Genomic DNA, 20128 nt, shown 5'->3' on the forward strand with positions numbered 1-20128 from the left:
TGGCCGTGTTTTCATTAAGGCAGCGAAGACGTGACGTCAACTCGGCCGCAATATCGACTCTGACACGGCTGCATGTCAGATCATGTGAAATACGACGGCAGGAAACACCCTATATGTTCACTTCGGTAACCAAACAACGAAGAAATAATTAGGAAAAAACAAGTTATAGCTGTGAGCAAAAAGGGAAGTTTCTTTGAGCCGAGTCAAGAGGCCAGTTGTGCGCTCGATAAAAACTTTATTGTGGTGAAAATTCACCTGAAGGGTTTTATTTTGGAAGGGAAAAAGATAACGGAAAAAATTGCCCGTTTTTACCATCACTCAACTCGCTAGTTATTTACAGATTAACATCGCGTAGGTAAATCGTCATGAAATCAATATTTCTGTTTGCTTTACTATATAGCATCATGTGTTGATTTTGCATTTGTTGAAATCATTTTTAGATAAACAAAAATGTTATGGCATTAAACCGCAATTACTCGCTTCTGATTTTACGACGGACCTGAAAGCGAAAATGTAAACATATACCAGAAACACTTGAAGCACTTTCATTTAATTATCACTAGTGAACAACAGGTAATCCACATTTTTAAATATGAGTAAATACCAACATTTTTTGTATTCGTAAACATGTGAAATAATAATTATTGTAATCTACGTATCGCAAAACTAGGACTTACGTTAATGGATTCTATAAAGATGCTTGAATTCACAAACCATTCTCCAAAAAAATTACTAAACAAAACAGAAAACTTTAATGTTTTCAACGTTCTTGAAAAAACAGTTTTTTGAGTTGTTAAAGGTTTTATCTAGGTGCGCGATGTATTGTCCCTCCTATAAACAATTGCTTACAAACTAAACTCAACTTCCCATTTCTCCACAAAATACATACTAAATAAAGAAGATTTAATCATAAACTATAATTTTTAAATTTTATGTAAATACTCCAACAAGTATCACCACTTCTCCAGCTAAGACTAAGAATGAAAGATAAACATAATAATGTCCGAGAAAATTTGAAAATATTTTTCTGTGACAAACTGGGTGTCGAAATCATCTCCAAACCAAAACATTGTTGATTTTAATAAATTACCTCTGCTTTTTGTCTGTTTTGAATTATCTAAAGTTTTCGGAAGACATAAATTTTGATAAATGAGGCTTTTTTGTCATATTCAGACGTTTCAAGTTTCTTGCGGCAAAAAAGAAATAAAAGATAGCCGAAGGAACCCTTTGCTCAAACAGCGGAATATTTACATGATATCAAGCAATGTTTTTACGAAAATTTATCTCAAATACCAATTTATTTGAAGAAAGTTCGTTTGTATCATGTCGGAAAATATATAACACTAAACAGCTCCTAGTGTTGTTTTTGTTTCATTGTTTATACGCGTTGGCTTTTTTCACGAAATAATTTCATTTGACATAATAAAAGCGCGAAAATAATGATTATAAGAAATTACTCGTAAAAATCATTTTTAAATAAGTCCCTGCGATCAATTTTGCCGGCTTTGGTGTATGGCAATTTGAAGCTTTTATCGTTGAATCACGGCAATTTCTCAAAGCTTTCATACTCATTTATCGCCTTGAAAATTTTATGAGTTCACTTGACAGTGCACCTAAGCTAAAAACTTCACTAGTTTATTTATTCGTCATAAAATAAAATATTCTATCATAGATTTTATTTTAATCCGATACGGAGCGATGTCAATAAGTCGCGATTCTAACGTATTTCATAAAAATTGCAAATGTTGCCATATTCTAAAGAAATATAACCCAATTTGTTCCAAAATGGAAGTCTTTTGCATTGTGTTTGAGATCAATGCGGGCGTCAGGCGACATGACAGGGACAGGCGGCACATGCGAACAGCCAGACACTTTCTGCTAATCCAACAAACATACTTGTTTCGGCTTGGGTAAACTCTCCAGAGGTATTTTTGAACGAGCACATCCCACAACTATAATACCCAACCGGAGACTTAACTTCATGTGAGCCGGAAATATATTTTCGCAATCGATGAAAGAGGATTCTTAACGCGTTATTAAACGTCAAACCTTGATTTGAAAGATTTAAAAAATTCGAATTTCTCTCTCAAAATATTTTAACTCTAAACGCTTGGGTGAAAGCACTGAGTTTGTTGCTTGTCAACAAAAGGAAAACACATAAAAACGTTCGTTAAAACGTGTTTGCTTTAACAAAAACTAAATTTTATTGATCTATGAAGTTTTATCCTTATGACATTATTATTGACCATAACAATAACCAATTCTAAAGCGTCTCTCGTGAAAATTATTTTTTTAATGAAGCTATAGAGCGTATTTGTAATTCGTTTGTAGATAGTTGCGTTTGACATGCAACAGAAAAAACTACGTTGTGAAATTACATACAGGATAAATTAACTTAACCTGCAAAATATGTACTTGTCAGAAGGCAAAGAAATATAAACATCTTAATAATATAAGATTTTTTAAAAATATATATATTGGTGAAATGGTGGATGCGCCGGGTTAGTTCAGTAAGCATAAGCAAAGCAAGTTGTTTCTTCTTTTTTTATTTTATAAATCTCAGAATTCTAAAATGTGTATCAATAAAAACGCTGTATTCATTTAAAACGCCTTTTAGTTAAGCCCAGTATTTGTCCACTGTCCGTTTCAGATATAACAAAAAATTAATAGGTGTTATCTTTCAAAGTTCAATCTTGTCTCGTTATTAATATTTCCACCTTTCCGTGCCATTTATTTCATTATCTTGTAAAACCAGCCTTATCCTAACCCTTCACCTTTGTCGAGTTGATATGGAGGGTCGCGCTAAAATATTAACACGTATTGTCCAACATTTTAAGTTAATTCCCTTCATATTTCCATTCCGCTGGCTTAGAATATCGCGTAATTATTCGAACGTCCCGGAGATTGAATCCGGTGTCCCCCGGAACCATAATTCCAGCATTGGCTACGACTACAATGTAAACGTTTTATGTCTATGGGGGCATTAGGGTAATTACATGAGCGTGCTTCGACATGGATGGAATTTCCACCATCACAAGACGAACCTCGTAAAGGCTTCTAGATTGCAAAATGCCGAGGATACAAACCGGAAACGCCGCCTTAGAACAAGGTGGCGCCCGGAGCGATTAGATTTTTGGCTGCGTTGTAATTTCGAGACAAAAAACAGTGAAAATTATTCGAGGGAAGAAACGGACTGGCCCTATATATTTTTTTCTAATTGTTCCGAGGACGTTCTGCAGATGTTCCTAGTCGCGGCGTATCGTCGGAATTTATCAACGTTTATATTCTCCACACGAACTTATCAGCGTTTACGCGTTCGGAGAGTATTTTCGCTAGCAGAATGGCCCGTAAAACTCAAATTTGCGTAGATAAATGGTAATACCCTATGAAACATATTTGCTGACTTATATTGAAAAAAGACTGAAAATTCAAAGGTCGATACGGGAAAAAGTATAAACAATTAGTGCAAAAAAAGTAAACTAAAGATGAAAAGATAATTAGAAACGCTCAGAGTAAAAATACGGACTGAAAATTGAACTTCAACTTATCGGCACATTAAGAAAAAGAACGTCTTCAGTAGTATATAAAATGTTATTTCTGAACTTCTGAACTGAAAAATTTAGTTGTTTACCCAAAAGTAAACAACCGAAAAAAACCTAAAATCCTTCAAAAAGCACTAATTTTTATGCATCCCAAAAGTACCCAAATATCTGTAGATCACCAAAAATTGGACACACGAAAAAACCGTTGAAAATAACCCAAAATCATGCAAAATTGCCTCAAGAGCACCTTAAAAAACTTACAATATACCTTGTTTTTAAACATCCCAAAATGGTTCTTCATTTCGGGACCAAGCCAAATGGCGCATGCAAAAAAAAAAAAAAAACAAACATCAAATCAAGAAGAGATGGTATAGAAGAAATCTTTTAATTTTACCCGAATGTCATAAAACTTTGTTGTCTCTCTCGCTCTTCAAGTAAGAAGGTAGGAGCAAGTAAGATAAAAGTTGTGCCGCTCTCTGGTCCCACCAGTGGTCTGTTGTCTTTCTCGCACTAAGGTCGTTTAAAAGAGACAGCATACTTCAGCACGGCCATCTACTTCACTCAACCAAAACAAAACAGTGATTCTCAATAGGTTAAAAAAATGCAACAAGAGGAATTGACAATTAATGATTGAATGTTTAATAAAATAAACGTATTGTTAACATTTTGTTTCGCTTGGAAACATACAAAAGACTTATTAATTTAATAAAAAAATATACAGTGTGTTCCGTCTAAACCTCACATTAGAAGTATTGGGAGTTCGAATAATCGTATTTATTGGAAAATTGGTACATAGCCATAATCCATTAAGTCCTCCTAAATGAAAATATTTTCAAAATGGCGGCACTACCGTTTATACCGAAAGTCGGTCTCAACTTTCTTATTTTTAATGGAAAGCTATATTTTTTACTGCATTTTTGGATTAATCGGGTTATTTTAAGAGATTTTTTATCAACTTTCCCTAGACCTAAATTTAGCCGTTTTTGAAATATTTGGAGTTTTTCAAAATTTTTTGGATCTGCACCTTCCACTTTAAAAATCGGTAACTCTGCCATTTCTTAAAATTTTGAATTCTTTTTTTGGCGTTTTAAAGAGAAAGTATATTCAAATTTTGAAAAAAAAAATTAACAAACCCCAAAATTTTAAGGTTACTTTTGCAATAATTCAAATACCCATAACTCATTTTTTCAAATGAAATACCCCAATTTTTATTTTACTAAATGGAAGAGAATTAAATTCTGCATCGATTAACATTCTGTATACCAAAATTTAATAATTGTCAAGTTATAGTGACTTTTTGTTAAGACTGCGGAAAATCTATTACTAGCCACACCCGTTTTCGCATAATTTTCTATGGAAATCAAAAATGTCAAAAATGTTTCTGAATAAACGTCGACAGTGAATTATTATTTGACAAATAGTGGAACAATATGGAGAAACTCAAACTTAGATTTAATGAATTTATTTTCAAATTATGGAGAATGTAACAAAAATAATACTGGCTACTTGATAGATAATTAATATAACTAATATCATGCGATCATTTGAATTGAAAATTAGAGTAGGCTTTATTACGTATGAAAACAATGATTATCATAGTTAATCAAGTTGAAGAATCAAATAATAGGATTTTGAACAGTAATATTTAATTACAATACATTTTTTCCTTCAGTTTGCACTAGTTTATCATTCATAAAAAAAACGCCTACTCTAATTATAAATTCAAATGATCGCATGGTACAACCTATCAATAATAATTAAGTTTGAGTAACTTTCATTCTCCATATTTTGGCACTATTTGTCAAATAATAATTTACTGTTGACGTTTGTTTAGAGAAAATTTTGACATTTTTAATTTCCATAGCAAACTATGCGAAAACAGTTGTAGCTAGTAATAAATTTTCATCATAACTTGAAAATTATTAAATTTGGGTATAGAGAATGTTAATACAGCTCGATGCACAATGGGGTACTATACTATAAAAAAAGAAGGCAAAATTTAGGTTTATATTATTCTTCGTTGTTAAATAGCAATATAACTAAAAATCGATTTTCAATTAAGCTGTAATTTTTTAAATAAATGAGATTTAAACAAGTGGTTTTTGGTCCACTACATTTAAACGGTATTACCTTGCGCGTTTGATGACTTCGGGCCTCCCCGTCCAATCAGCAAACGCAGCGCTATTTTGTCTCTCTTACCGAAGACTTTCTTCCATCGCATCGCAGACTGGAGCTTGGGTTAGAGCTGTCGGCTTTGGCTGATTTTGCGCGTTCGTCAGGGTCTGCTCAGGTCATCACTTGGCGCAAACACGATGTGTTTGAAAGTGTGTTTATTTTGCACCAACTTCAACATTTTTTGTTCGCCTTGAATGCACGCTTTCGCAAAAAACAAAAAACACGGGTATATTATTTTTTTATGTAGATTTAACTTAGACAATAAAAAAAAATATTGTATAGTACCCCATTAAATTGTCTTCTATTTAATAGAATAAAAATTGGGGTATTTCATTTAGAAAAAATGAGTTATGGGTATTTCAATTATTTCGAAAGTAACCTTAAAATTTTAGGGTTTGTTAATTTTCTTTTCAAAATTGAAAACACCAGAATAAAGATCTAAGCTTTGTCTTTCAAACGCCAAGAAACGAATTCAAAAGTTTAAGAAATGGCAGAGTTACCGATTTTTAAATTGGAATGTGCAGATCCAAAATTTTTGAAAAACCAAATATTTCAAAAACGTCTAAATTTAGGTATAGAGAAAGCTGATGAAAACTCCCCTAAAATAACCCGATTAATCCAAAAGCGCAGTAAAAAACATAGCTTTCCATTTAAAATAAGAAGTTGAGACCGACTGGGACTGGTGGTCCCTCCTATTTTCCGCTACGCTTGACCGTTTGCATTTTATCTCACTCATTCGCATAGTAACAACAAAGACGAAACTAGTATGGGATTGTGTTATTTGACACAGTTTTAGGATAATCGAGAAAAATTAAAACTATACCAAGAAATTTGACGCCTTCAAAAACAGGACTGAAACCAAAAACTTTACATGTCATTCCGTAGATGAACCATCAAAGATGACCTTAAATCCTTAAAAAATCACTAATTTTTGTGCATCCCAAAAGTACCCAAATATCTAGAAACTATCAAAAATTGGACACACCAAAAATGGTACAAAATCATCCAAAATGAAATGTTTTATTTTCACTTTTTTTTCAACAAAATTTGGAATAAAGTTTGCAATTATAAATAGTCAAGGTATAAAACACAAATTTTGTTTAACTGTTTTTTTGTAAACTATCAATAATTTAACAAACCAATTTTTTGAAATAAAAATTATCAGACAAAAAATCAGCCTGTGTTGGCATGTGTTGCCTGTCTACCCTAGACGTAAAACAAAATAAAACCATTTTGCAAGAGCAATCCTCAATTTTGCAGACATTTCACCACCACTTGTGAAGTTTTCGGATTCTTAAAAAACGTGACAACACAGAACAGTAAACAAAATAAAATATTGTTACCATGTTCGTAGTGGTGTTTTACAATGAATTTTTCTACTCTGTTCTAGCATATTAAAAAATTCCATCAAAAGCCGCAAGTTCCTTCACTGTCAAAGAACATGAAAACTCTAATACACCTGTACGTTATTATAAGAAAAATTGTGTTTTCAATTTTGCCCGGAAAATCGGATTTCGTAGTCGATTTACTGCGAAAAGCTCCACTGTTTACCAGTCGACGCTTCATTCATAATCTATTTCGGTTTTCTAGATTATTTATTTCAATAAATCAGTCACTTTAAAATACAGAAATAATGCAAGCGGATTCATATAATTATTATGATCGCATAATCAAATGTCTCCCATTTTATCCAATGTTAGCGTCTCCTCTGAAATCCTCTGAAATAAGTGCACAGAAAATATCGAAATCGAAATATCGAAAAAATATTAAATGCGTGATGCGATATCTTGGAGAGGTCACAAGTTGCAAAAAATAAAAAAGATAAATTATTAGTTACTACTGTTGAGATTTAGGGAAAAGCAAAAAAGGAAAGTGTCTTTATGTAGTGATAAACAAATTGGTTTAAATTTATTTCAAACCTATTGCTTGGGAAAAACCTAAAATACGTTTTACATGCAAATCCACTAATAATGCAAATAACGTAATAACGTTTAATAATGAAACCATAAAACGACTTTTAAATCTATTGCAATGTTATGCTTAACTAGTATTTTGATTTAAATTTTGTAATTATTTGAACCATTTATACAAATTTTTTATACATTAGTAACAATTTAATAACAAAAACTCGTACATATCTCATTTGAATGATCAAATCCCGTGGTAACGACATTTGCACTTTTGTATTTTTTCACCACAAAATACTAAAATATTTAAGCTAAAAACAAAATAATGTTCTCATACTCCTCATATAGTTAATTTCTACAGTCTCGCAACGAAGTACGCGAAAATTCCTTATACTTTAGAAAATTGGCGAAAAAGTTGAAAACATCGTTAGTAAGTTCTCTTAAAAACATTTATTTTTATCCCAGAAGCTGCTGGAATTTACATAAATTAAACTATATACAGGGTGTTCGGTCCAAGTCGCCCCGGCCGATAACACCTAAACTTACTTTTTTTTTTTAAACTAAATTTTCAAATAATACTATTTATTCCTCGTTTTCTTAGTAAATGCATCAATTTTTTTTGGCACATCCGGTGTAGTCGGAAATGCTACCAAATTTAGTTTTTCAAATGGAACACCTATGTTTTTTGCTCGAAACATTAATATTTGGCATAAAAAATACGGTAAACCACTATTTATTACATTTTATTTTACATAATGCACTCAGAAAACAATATTAATTTTTGAATTTTATTGCAAATTTTGCAACGTAGGCGGATTTTACTTGTAAAGGTATTCATGCAATAAGCAATACCGTTTAATTGTTAGTTTGACAAAGCCTAATTTGTCAATAAATCTTATTGAGATCTTTAATAATGAATGATATTAATTACGACGAATTGATAGATTAGCTTGAAGTGTTTTTTTAAGTGCAATGAAAATAGAGCGGAAGCTGAAGGCAGTATAGAGAAAAATACTCAAATAGAGTTCACCCAAATCGTTGGAAATTTAGTCGAATTGAAAAACAACTGAAACGAATAGGTTCGCTTCTTAAAAATAAAAAACTTGTGGTTCTTTGTGAACAACAAGCAAATAGAAATCTGAATGTTCTGTTATCAGTCGAAGAAAATCCAAGAGTTTCCATAAGAGAACTCGCTCATCAACTGATAAATTAGATTTGTCAAACCAACAATTAAACTGTATCCAAGCATTTTTTTTATTCACATCTTTCCTTTAAAATTAAAAATCAGGCTACGCGACCAATTTCCTTATAAACTTTTAAAATTTAAGAAAAAGAAGTAAGTTTAGGTGTTATCAGCCGGGGTGACTTGAACCGAACACCCTGCATTTGAGAAAATTTAATCAGATTGGAATTGAAAAATTAATTAGATAAACGGTCTAATCAACTTTAATTGTCATTTCATCAGCTACAACCACAAGGGAAATATCCCAACAACTTGGATTTTCATACAAAGTTAAAACGTCAAGGTTCTTGTTTTTGCAAAGCATTTTGTAACAATAACAAGACTTCGTGTCAGCGAAGATGGTTTGTAAAGTTCTGTTATTATTAGAGATTTTTCTAACTTCACATAGCGTAAACCTAACAGACTTATTTTACAGCGTGTTTGTAAGGGATCAACAGAGAGTATTTCAGAACGTGTTCGTCAGTATAATAATGTTTTCTTTACAAACCGTATCCACAGCTTGAAATATAGTCGGCCCATTTATGCAAATAGAAAATTTGAGCACGTTTTTCCCAAATTAATAATTGGTAAAAAAATCCCAAGGTGAGTTCGGGGTTATTTAAAAAAACAAATGTTTCTCTTCCAGATAATTAAAGTGGAAAAGGTTGCACCAGAGCCGTAGAGCACAACATAAAAATCCAGCGGCGAGCAAAGAGGGCCGGTGGAATATACGTTATGTAGGTGATAAATTTTACAACAAGCAGCACTTAGGTGACCAGTAAATTGACCATGAAACCGAAGCGAGCTCGCAGTCCCTCGAACATGCGAGGGCGATCTATATGTGAATAAGGGAAGGTCGCCCCAACAACATGCACCTCACGCACACGTAGCGAAAGCTCCCGTATTTATAGCGGGGACAAAACGTCCATTACATCTTTCCATAATTCACAGTGAAGAGCGCGCGAATTAATTGCACCAGCCATCGATGAACCAATCATATTTATTTCATCAAAAGGTGTCGTATGATGGAAAAAGTTCGGGATGAGGCCAGTGCATTATTTAGTAACGTCACCTCCCATGTGGCCAAAACCCTTCTGAATCAACAATTTATCTCGGAATTACGAAAGAGTTCATCAAGTTCTTTCCGGTCCTGCGTTTTTACACGCAAATTTAATATACGAAAAGCCCACGAATAATGTACATCGCCGAAACGAGTTTTTTGCATTTTCTGAATTAGATCGGATTTATTCGGGCTTTGTGCTTGAATGATTAATTCTGCTGCTTTGAATAAACGCCTTGAACCGGCCGCCACCCTCAAACAAATCAATTTTTTGTGCGGTAGGCTTTTCGCTGCATGATTCCCGAAGACACGCTCATCTGATAGAAATCAGACGTTTTTGGCAACGACGACGGGGCCGATCGATGCGGAAACTTGACCCAGATTTAAAGTTTAGAAGCCACATATTTAGAAATTCAAAATTCCTAGCAAAATATTACAAAAACAGTATCACTTATTTTTTATTATAAATTTTGTTAAGTAAATAATCAATTTTACTACAAAATGTAAATATAGCTTTAACATGTTTCATAAAAGCCATACAAAACCTTTATATCCCTGTCAAATTAATAAACAATTCATAACGCAAAATATTTCACGTTTTTTTGACAGAAACATTGAACTAATTTCAATAATAGTTTCAAAATCAAATATTTGCTTTGTTCCTGCCCTGCCAACACCTCGAACTACATCCAATATTGACGCCTCTCTAAGCAAAGAAAAGTGTCACTTCTAAAATCCACTCTTTGAGGATTTGTGTTTTCCGATACACACACACAATGCATTCCGTACATAGTTAGGGCACGTCGCGACGTTATACTCAGGAAGTGTTATCAACGCTCTCGCTGATAACAGTTCTGCGAATGCTTTTCAGGTGTCATGCCGTCGTTATGACGTCCGGTTTTGGGTAGTGTCGAGTGTTATATCGTGCTGATTACGGTTCAATGTTTGATCTGGCAACATCATCCAGGGGCTCCAAGCGGCCCTCATACACGCATGCATATGCTGGATGACATATCCGACCCGACAGCCGAATATCCCCATGGATTTATTCCGTCGCATGTCCATATTTTGTGGCCCCTGGTGGATGCCATTTTCCGGCTTACCACCACCACGTCGCATAAAACTTGAAAAGGGTACACGACGCGATAAAGTGTTTTAGACTCGATGTGACAAAAATGAAAATACTTGTACGAAATGGATGGATTGATTTTACCCTCTGCGACGGATATACCACCGACAAGTTATATACATTAGTACGGGAAAGAACGCAGAAGGGAATTTAGATTGGAAACGCAAAAAAAAATACTACGCAATCAAACCGAGTGAGATTTTAGCAAAAACAAGAAGACAATAACTCATACGGACCTCTGCCAACATTTTTTTTTAAATCATCTATAAAAACCTCATTAATCAAGCAATCAAAAGAGATTCAAACATACGTATTAGTCCAACTTATTTTACATTCTAACGCAAATAAAAATTTCTACCATATACTACTAATTTTTGAATAAAAATTATTGCAAACATCCTAATTCATCCATTTATCAACAAAATAAATAAATTGCCTCGACTTTCATGAAAAGTTTAAGTTAAAGTATGTGTTTACAATGCCATTTCAAAATTATTTAAATAACTAAACAACCCTGAATATATATTTGTCTCCAAATTTAGCAGAGTTAAAACAGCATTATTTAATTAACCTATTAATTTTCTATTATCTTGTCTACAGCCGAATAATTGGATCTATTATGTCTTTATCAAAACTGTGTTAATAAACCCTGTTTTGCTATTGCTCGACACACGTATAAATTAGAAACATATTAAAACAAATTTTATGATTGTTTCCTTGTCCTTTGAAAAGTTTTAAACAAGTATGGTCAAATAAAATTTCCTTTGTGTTCAAAATAAATTCGAATAGAAACAAGTTTACTATTCTATTCGAAGACTGGAAACTAGCTTTGCCAACAAATGAAACTGGAATTTATTTATTCAGTTTTGATAAACGTGTCGTTCAACTGTCAATAAATCCGGGAAAAGTGGTTAAACGAGAATAGATTATAAGTATTTTTTGTCTATTTTAATAAAATTGGGTATTTTGAGAGAAAGGATGAGCCTAGATATACGGAAGAACCTGATAAAATTGACGTGAATGAAATAGAAAAATAATCTAAAAGATGGGTCAGCCTTAGAAAAAATCAATCGACTTTCCGGTTGGATATTAAACTTACATCATGCACTGTCGTTTATTATCCTGTTCAAATAAAGGATAAAATTCAAAGTTTGTTTTACTCGCTTCATTAGTCCCAAGCAATTAGATATTTACACTCATTTATTGTCCTTGATATGACTAATGGATCCCATTTACCATATCGTGTGACTGTTATTAAAAATACTAAACAAATTACGAGTCACCCCTTAACTCAAAATTACCATATAATCGAAATCCAATTGCCTTCTACATTACAATATCGTAGTAATTTTTTTAGCTTTTATATTATTAAATGCTTGAAAACCGCATTAATGCAGTTTAGTGTAAAAGATTTTAAATGCATTTCTTGTGACTCCATACCATAACAACGCTTTCATTTCATTCCAAAACAAAAAAACGCTACGCGAATCGTCTGAATTGAAGTAATAAAAGAAAGTAAAAAAACTCAAAGTTCGTAAGGCAAAAATAAGAATAACCCAATTTGCCGACTCGAAGAGTGTATTTACTATCAACTAGTTTAATTAAGAAGCATTGTAAAAGAATCTGTAGAACAACGCTTGGTGTGTGCCAACTTACATTTCAATTATTGTGTAAATGTGGTCTTATTACAGCTCCGACTCAAATGTTTTGTGCTAGGGAGAATGAAGGAAACAAAGTCGGAGTCTTTTCGACTGTGTAATCGTTGGAGACACTTTCTATTATACCGAAAGCATTGTTTAGTAAGGAATACTAATACGTTTGAACAAACAAATCCAATTCTAAATAAATGAATTAATTAAAAAACCTATACAATTTCAAGTGGCGACACTTGTTTTTAACTTGAAAATATAAAAAGAACTTCAGTACGCCCACCTCCTTATCCAATAAATCAACAATTGCATATACCACAAAGAACAAAGTGAATTAGCACAGTTTCCTGTGTTCAAAATAAATTACGATGTAATAACAAGCTGCAACTCCACGTTGCGTGCAACTTATTTTTTCCAAACTCGGTCAAATTCGTACGCATTAAAACAACCACTAGTCAAATATCCCAAAGTCGAGCATTTTGAACTTCCGTGTCCCCAAAGCTATTTATATATTTCTTTCCGTTCGGATGTATTTATTTCGTGTTTCGCTAAAATATTTACGAATTTTATATTTCTATTTATACGAGATTATTTCGACACGCAAGATTTTTCGAGTTGTTTGAACCGTACCCGGCGCATCCACCAATTTTCGTCTTTCAAGGGCTGTTCCACATGATGCACGTCGTCACGCATCGGAAACTTTAACGCTTACGGATTGGAATATCTATTGTGCTGCTTTAAGACACTCATGGGGCAAAATACATTACACTCGACCAACGCCATAAAGTCAGTTTAAATAATTACACGAGAAAGTTTATCTATTGTTTGTACAATTCCGCAATTTTCGAGGTTAATAAATGAGGCGTGGCGTTAATTGAAATCCCGGGGGACTTGAGACATTATGGTAAATTGTTGCTTCGGTGATGTTTAAGCCAGGAATTAGACGAGGAGGAGACACTTGATTGGGCGAGATTTGCATCAAACGAATTGCCCTCGGAATGCCAAGCATAAATCCAACCTAATCTACCTACGTTATCCTTTTAAAGAGACAAACAATCTGTTAATAATGTAATGATGATAACAAAAGTTTGTGTTCAGGTTAGTTGGGAGTTTCTCCGTAAATATGGTCTCGGTGGAAATATATACTTCAAAGTACGGGAAACCTCCGAAGTTGATATATCGCCTTCTCCCATTTAACTCCTGTAAAATACTGATTCTGAGGATTACTCTTCGAAAGTACACTGAGCGAACTTGTCGCTGACTGGAATTCTGTTATAAAGCACCTAATGTTAGGAGGAACACGTTTACAGTGTTTTAAAAGAGCCAAGCTTCCAAATGACAAAAATCAAAAAACAAAACAAAAGCAGAATTACGAAAATTAAATTTTACAATTTATTAACATTCGATAAAAATTTAAATAAAAATATTTTTTTTGTGTACTCAAATAGAAATTGATAACATTATTTAACCCAAAATAATTAAGAAAAATGGGACTTTTCTTGTTAGCAACACTTTTCTTGTTAGCAACACATTTTTTTTTTATTTTATCATCCACGAGGTGGAATAAAGCATCCGATCTCCACTCAAACGAGTTGAATACAACATTTTATTCTTTGAATTAGACTCAACAAGGCTTAAACTTGCTTTAAATCTGTTAAAAATAATCTGACGTTTCGTATTGAGAAATGTCAAATAGTTGTCATCAAAACTTTCTTAGACGGGAGAATTTTCGTAAAGTCGTGAAGTACACGAAAAAAGTTCGTGTTCAACGCGTAAGAAAAGTGAGTTTTTTAGCTGGGGAAAACTTGACTCACTCGTTACACTCGTGAATCAATCTGTTTTCACTCGCTAGAAAACCATCACTTTTCTTTACTTATTAAACAATCTCGTTACACTCGTGGTTTAAAAATTCACTCTGTGAAATAATGCGTCCGATTTACACTCAAACTCGTAGAATAAATATCTATATTTTATATTCAATGTTAAAGAGAGCTTTTATCAACTAATTTCAGTAGATAAAGTAGTCTTTTATCGTCTAGTAAAATAATAGTTATTTATTATACAAGACGATAAAGAAATTGTTTATCTACGAGTGAAAAAGTTTCACAAGTATCTTTATCGTCGTGTATAATATTTCGTTTTATTTTGTACTCATCTAGCAGAATTTCTAGTGACTTCGCCACTCGTAAACTTAACTTTTTCACTCGTAGATAAACAACTTCTTTATCGTCTTGTATAATAAATATCTGCTGTCGGTAATAAAATTTTGGCATTATAATCGATCAAACTTTTCCAAATAACGTTTTATTTTTCTAAAACTGCTATCTAAAACCAATCTCGCATTATCCGGTATCATTTTAGTAGTCAATATTTAAGCCCAACACCGCACTCGCATTTCCCCATTTTCACATTACTGCACTTAATTCTAGTATTAAACCACTCCAGATTCAGATTAAATCGTCCACATGACGTTCGTGTGGAAAGGTATTTAGATTTGAATGGCGAGACTCCCCCATTTTGCATATTATTGCTTCCCCATTGATTCGTCAACATTCGGCAAGTACCTCGTGCAAAATTTCTGTCTTTTATACTTCTACGTTTAAATCCCAGTTTAAACAAAACATCGGAACTCCAGTTATAAATGTCTTGCTTCAGATTTAAACCGCTTTAAGTGGATTGTTTTTGGTGGATATTTGTCAAAATGACAAGTTCTCTACTATATTGCATTGTGTAAACTCGCAGTGGTTACAAAGCACTTAATTTAGTCCTTTTTGTACGCGTACAAAAATACAACGAATTTGCTGCGACTGCATCGGTTTTTAATCCCATTTGCTAGCTTTATTGATTGGGCTTTTTGATGACGATATAAAAAGTTTATTTTTATTTTATTAACTCGGGGGCATTTGAAGGATTGCCACGAAGCATCGTGATGCCATTTTTCTGCAAAAATATAAAAAAAACGATAAAGTAAATGTGCACGCAAATTGTTCGTTTGTAACAAACTAAAAATTTGGTAAAGCCTTATACCAAATTTTGCTTATTAAAATTATGCAAATATTTTGCAGATTCCTTTTCAGTTGTTGATCTTTATAAAGCTAAACAAATAATCTTTGAAAGATGTAAATATTTATATACCGGTATATTCTAAATTGCATTAATGAATGCAAAGAAACATTTCTCTTAATAAAAGATAATTTAAAAATTATTGCATTGTTTTTTTCCGACAAAGAGGTAAATAATTGTAACAATTTGAAGAGCAGCAAAATTCTGAACTTCCCGGCTCCATAAAAGCCTACTAAAGCTAACGCATTTGCAATAACAATCTCTAATTCTCTGAAACCAGTTCTAAAAAGTAGGTAGTACTATGTAGAGTAATGTGTTCAATGAAAATGAGAGAAGAAGTGAAAAAGTCGATGTGGATGCGCTTTTCCGCTTCATGAAAGCCATTTTTTGGGTAAAGATAAGACGGATTAAAATAAACAAAACTCAGCCGCTTGTGTATACGTATGGCATGCAAACACGGCACGAACTTCCTACTGCAATATCTGCAACTTCCATTGTCGAGCTTTTTCAGCTAACCGCATTAGGTTGATTTTTCAGCAATACACACCTTCTGAAAGCGTTGAGAAATAGCATATGGCCGTATATTAAAAGCGGACCGTATTCATTGTGCAAATTCGCTACATATATGAAACGAAATCTGGCATGAAAGGTTTTTTTCGAATTAATAGGTTTTACCGTTGTGTTGTTGGAATTAGGGAACCAGGGTCATATAATACAAAGCTTGAAGCTTCTCCGTTAAAACATGCCTGGTATTTTTATCATTTTTACAAAAGGATTGGATAAAAAAACTAGTAAATTCAAGTTTGATTATAAAATTTTAAACAAAAACTTTCAGTAATATTTTAATTTGAAACGTTGTTTGATGGTATGCCTCGCAGGCCAAAAATGGCTCTGAAAGTTGCCGAGAAGATTTATAAGTTCTTTCAGCTCTTCAGCCACATCCAGTCTAGTATTCTCAGACATTTTGGTGTTTTTTTCTAAAGTGAAACAACTCAAAATCAATTTCGACACAAAGAAAAGCAATGAAATAATAGCAGCTATTAAGGGCGGAATGCTGAATGAGGGTAATAATCAAGCAAAATATCTTTCGTGAAGTTTTACATGCTGTTATTTCATATCGTGGGAGTGGTAATTACACATTCCATTTTTTATTTATTAAACGACAAATTCATTATTCATTCTGTACTTAGAGCATAAAGTTGTAAAGCCAGCAGTATTGATTGAATGTTGATTCAATGCTTTGCTGACAGGCACGAGTGTTTTTTTATCCCCAAAAATTGCATTCATTTGAATATTATTTAATATTCACTAGTACTACAAGAAAACAAAGTCATCGACTTTTCAACATTTCCTCTATTATAAATTCAGTGGGAAGCACCACAGATTTATCATTTGTTAGGTGTGATAGGGTGGGTGAAATTTCTCTATAATGACAGGTAAACATGAATATGGTGAAACACCCATTACAGTGAAAAATGTCTTAATAAACATGTGAAAAATAAGCGACTTTTTACACAAAATTTGCGATTACGAATAAGTTGCAAATATTGACAATAAAAGCAATAATTGGCAAATATTTAATTACAGTTGTAACATAAAGTAAATTCTTGTTCAAATTAATTAAAAATTACCATCTGCCTAATGTTATTTAATGTTAATGATCAAGTTCATTAGACCAATTTAAAATCAAGTAAAATTTCGATATAAAAAGTAAGGAAAACAAATTTCTGGCTTACAGATCCTAAAATAAATGAATAAATTTTTAAAATCTTACACAACAAAATTTGTTTAATATTATGAAATTAAAATAAGGTCTCAAAGTTAAATATTTAGAAGACTTAAATATTGAATATTTAAAGATTCTGCACGTTAATCAATTTTGTTAAATATTAAGAAATAATAATTGTGGAAAACATTAAAAACTGGAATTAGAACTGAACCAAATTATAAGTTGTAGATAGTCGACAAGACAAACAAAATTTTCCCAATTTACCTCCGAATCGGTTTATGTGACCGAAATTCGATTCAGTAGATAGTATATAGGATAGGACTTAGACCACTATTTTACTATTTACTTTAAATATTTGCATCTCTAAACCTAGCTAAATTGCTTTTAAAGCTTCATGTCCATTTAATTCTTAATTAACAATACAATTTTTCTCGTGCAATTGATAGTGATGTCGCAATTTTTCTCTATAATTTTAATTAACATTGTTGGAGCACGTTATCTTCCGACTGCTTTGCAATAAATTTATTTATGACAGAACATTTGTTCCCTTACTTTAAACGATATCGCTATTTCGGTTTTTAAATCCGAATGTGGATAAAATTTGTCTTAAACGTTCCTTCGCACAAATCACGCATTACTCAAGTTATAAATAGCTGCATACAAATTGAATATTTTAACATATTTTAGCAAACAGCTGAAATCCAACTTCTTGGAAAACAAATAATCTGTTATCCTTCAATGATTTATATGCGTTCAATATATCTGCCATGTAAAAAGTAATTTTTCAACACTTGTGTAAACTTATTTGTCAGTGTTACGTCTGTGTTTGAAATAATTCCTGCTTGTATTTCACAAAGGTGATGTACCTATTCACTTAACTTTGAAATGTCACCAATACATCATTAATTACAAGACTATGTTGTATTGAGTCCAAACTTACTCAAGGTAGCTTGGAGTTTCATGTGCTGTGTATGCACTGTTAATATTGACTGTTAGGTTGATACTGGAATACAAACTATTTGAAACTGCAACCGACAGAACAATACCATCTACTAATGATTTAATTTCGGCTGAGATTAAACCTCACAAAATCCAGAAAATGACATGTAAGACAGGAGCATTCAAATCGTAAAAATTTTTTAACAAAGCAATGAGATCAAATAAATGTGGAAATTTTCCTTTTTGTCCTTAAACGACAGAAGAAACGTAAGTCAAGTTCGTAATAAAAGATTTTAAACAACCCAGATCAGAAATGGGAAAAAATTGTTAATTTCACTTTTGTATAATCATCCCACGCAAATAATAAAATTCTTTCGACCACATTAAATTAAATTAGAAATCGGTCGAGGCGCACTGCCGTTTATTTAATCCTTTCATTAGAATTCTATCCGTTGTCCGATAAAACCAAAGAAACTACATTAACTACCCTGCCGCAATATTTGTCTTTTGGAATTTGGTCTAAGTGAACTTATAGGTCATTTCCTGTTTGGTATATCCGTTATTGAGTGAACCAAACCAAGAACTACGTGACTCTATATATCAAATCCCTTCGGCGATGCTCTTTCCCAAGTTAAATTGATTTCATAAAACTACAAGTGGTGTTGTGTCCGAAATAATGGAAAAAGTGGACAGTTTTGTAATATGTGTTTTCTCTTTCAATAATTTTAATTTCGCAAATGACGTTTTAATTAAGTTTTCGGAGAAACCATCACAAACTATCACATAATTCTACAAAAATAAAAGATCAAACGGTCGAGATTAAAGAACCGTTAATGCTGTAATAAACGTGGAGTGGAAAGAAGCACGGTTTAGTTTAACATTGTAGTGATCACGAACCAAGATGGCGCTACAGGTCAACAATGTCATCGGCGCTTTCTCACGGTTCATGTACTCGGAATGCCGAGGGTCGGTTTTGAATTGCCTATTTTTAGCAAAGAATCCACTTTTTAATTTGTTTTTAACCAAATTTAGAAGGGCGTTCAGAAAATCTCATGCTTTCATTTTTATAAATAAATTTACGACTTTCAACTATAATTTAAATGAAATTAGTTCGGTAAAAAGATTTTCTGGAAACAACATTAGAATGTCACTAACTCAAAATAAAATAAATTAACATTTGTTTCCGTAACGGTGATATGAAAATTCTACTACAAGAAAACATAATCCTTATAATGTTCGAGCGATAAAAAATATTGGATACGATGACTGAATACTGTTACAAGGTTGTTACAAGTGGTTGCAGTAGAGTTCAAATTACTAAACTATTAACAATGATTAATAATTTATACCTAACGAAGTAGAAAATTACACTAAAAAGAGAATATAATTACATGCAGCCATTTCAGTTTCGTTGTTTTAGCTTTACGAAGTAGTAGCATATTAAAGTTCCGGTGCGTAAAACCTTGATTTCGTACAAGATAAAGTGAGACAGATTTTATACTCTCGGAATAGAATTAGGTCGCATGCACATTTATTTAATATTCATCTAATTATGAAATAAAAAAATTTTGCAGGAAATTTCAACCAAGTTTCTCCTGTTATTTTAAAGCAAACTGCATGAAAAAAAGTGCAATGTCCATTATGTACTTGTAACAGTTGTAACACCTCTGCATGTGATATGAAATTGACATCACTTAAAAACGGCACAAATTT

The 20128-nt window shown here is 32.6% G+C and overlaps 1 protein-coding gene across 2 annotated transcripts in view; it reads right to left on the minus strand.

Annotated features, from left to right (window-relative positions):
- The window catches only part of LOC123005446 (leucine-rich repeat-containing protein 24-like), a 147750-nt gene that overhangs the window by 44488 nt on the left and 83134 nt on the right, over window positions 1–20128 (minus strand). The gene's annotated exons all lie outside the window — the stretch shown is intronic.

This window comes from Tribolium madens, unplaced genomic scaffold (genome assembly GCF_015345945.1).
Source record: "Tribolium madens isolate multiple individuals breed KSU strain unplaced genomic scaffold, Tmad_KSU_1.1 Scaffold_20;HRSCAF=117;Tcas5.2_LG4, whole genome shotgun sequence".
In the NCBI taxonomy this organism is placed as follows: domain Eukaryota; kingdom Metazoa; phylum Arthropoda; class Insecta; order Coleoptera; family Tenebrionidae; genus Tribolium; species Tribolium madens.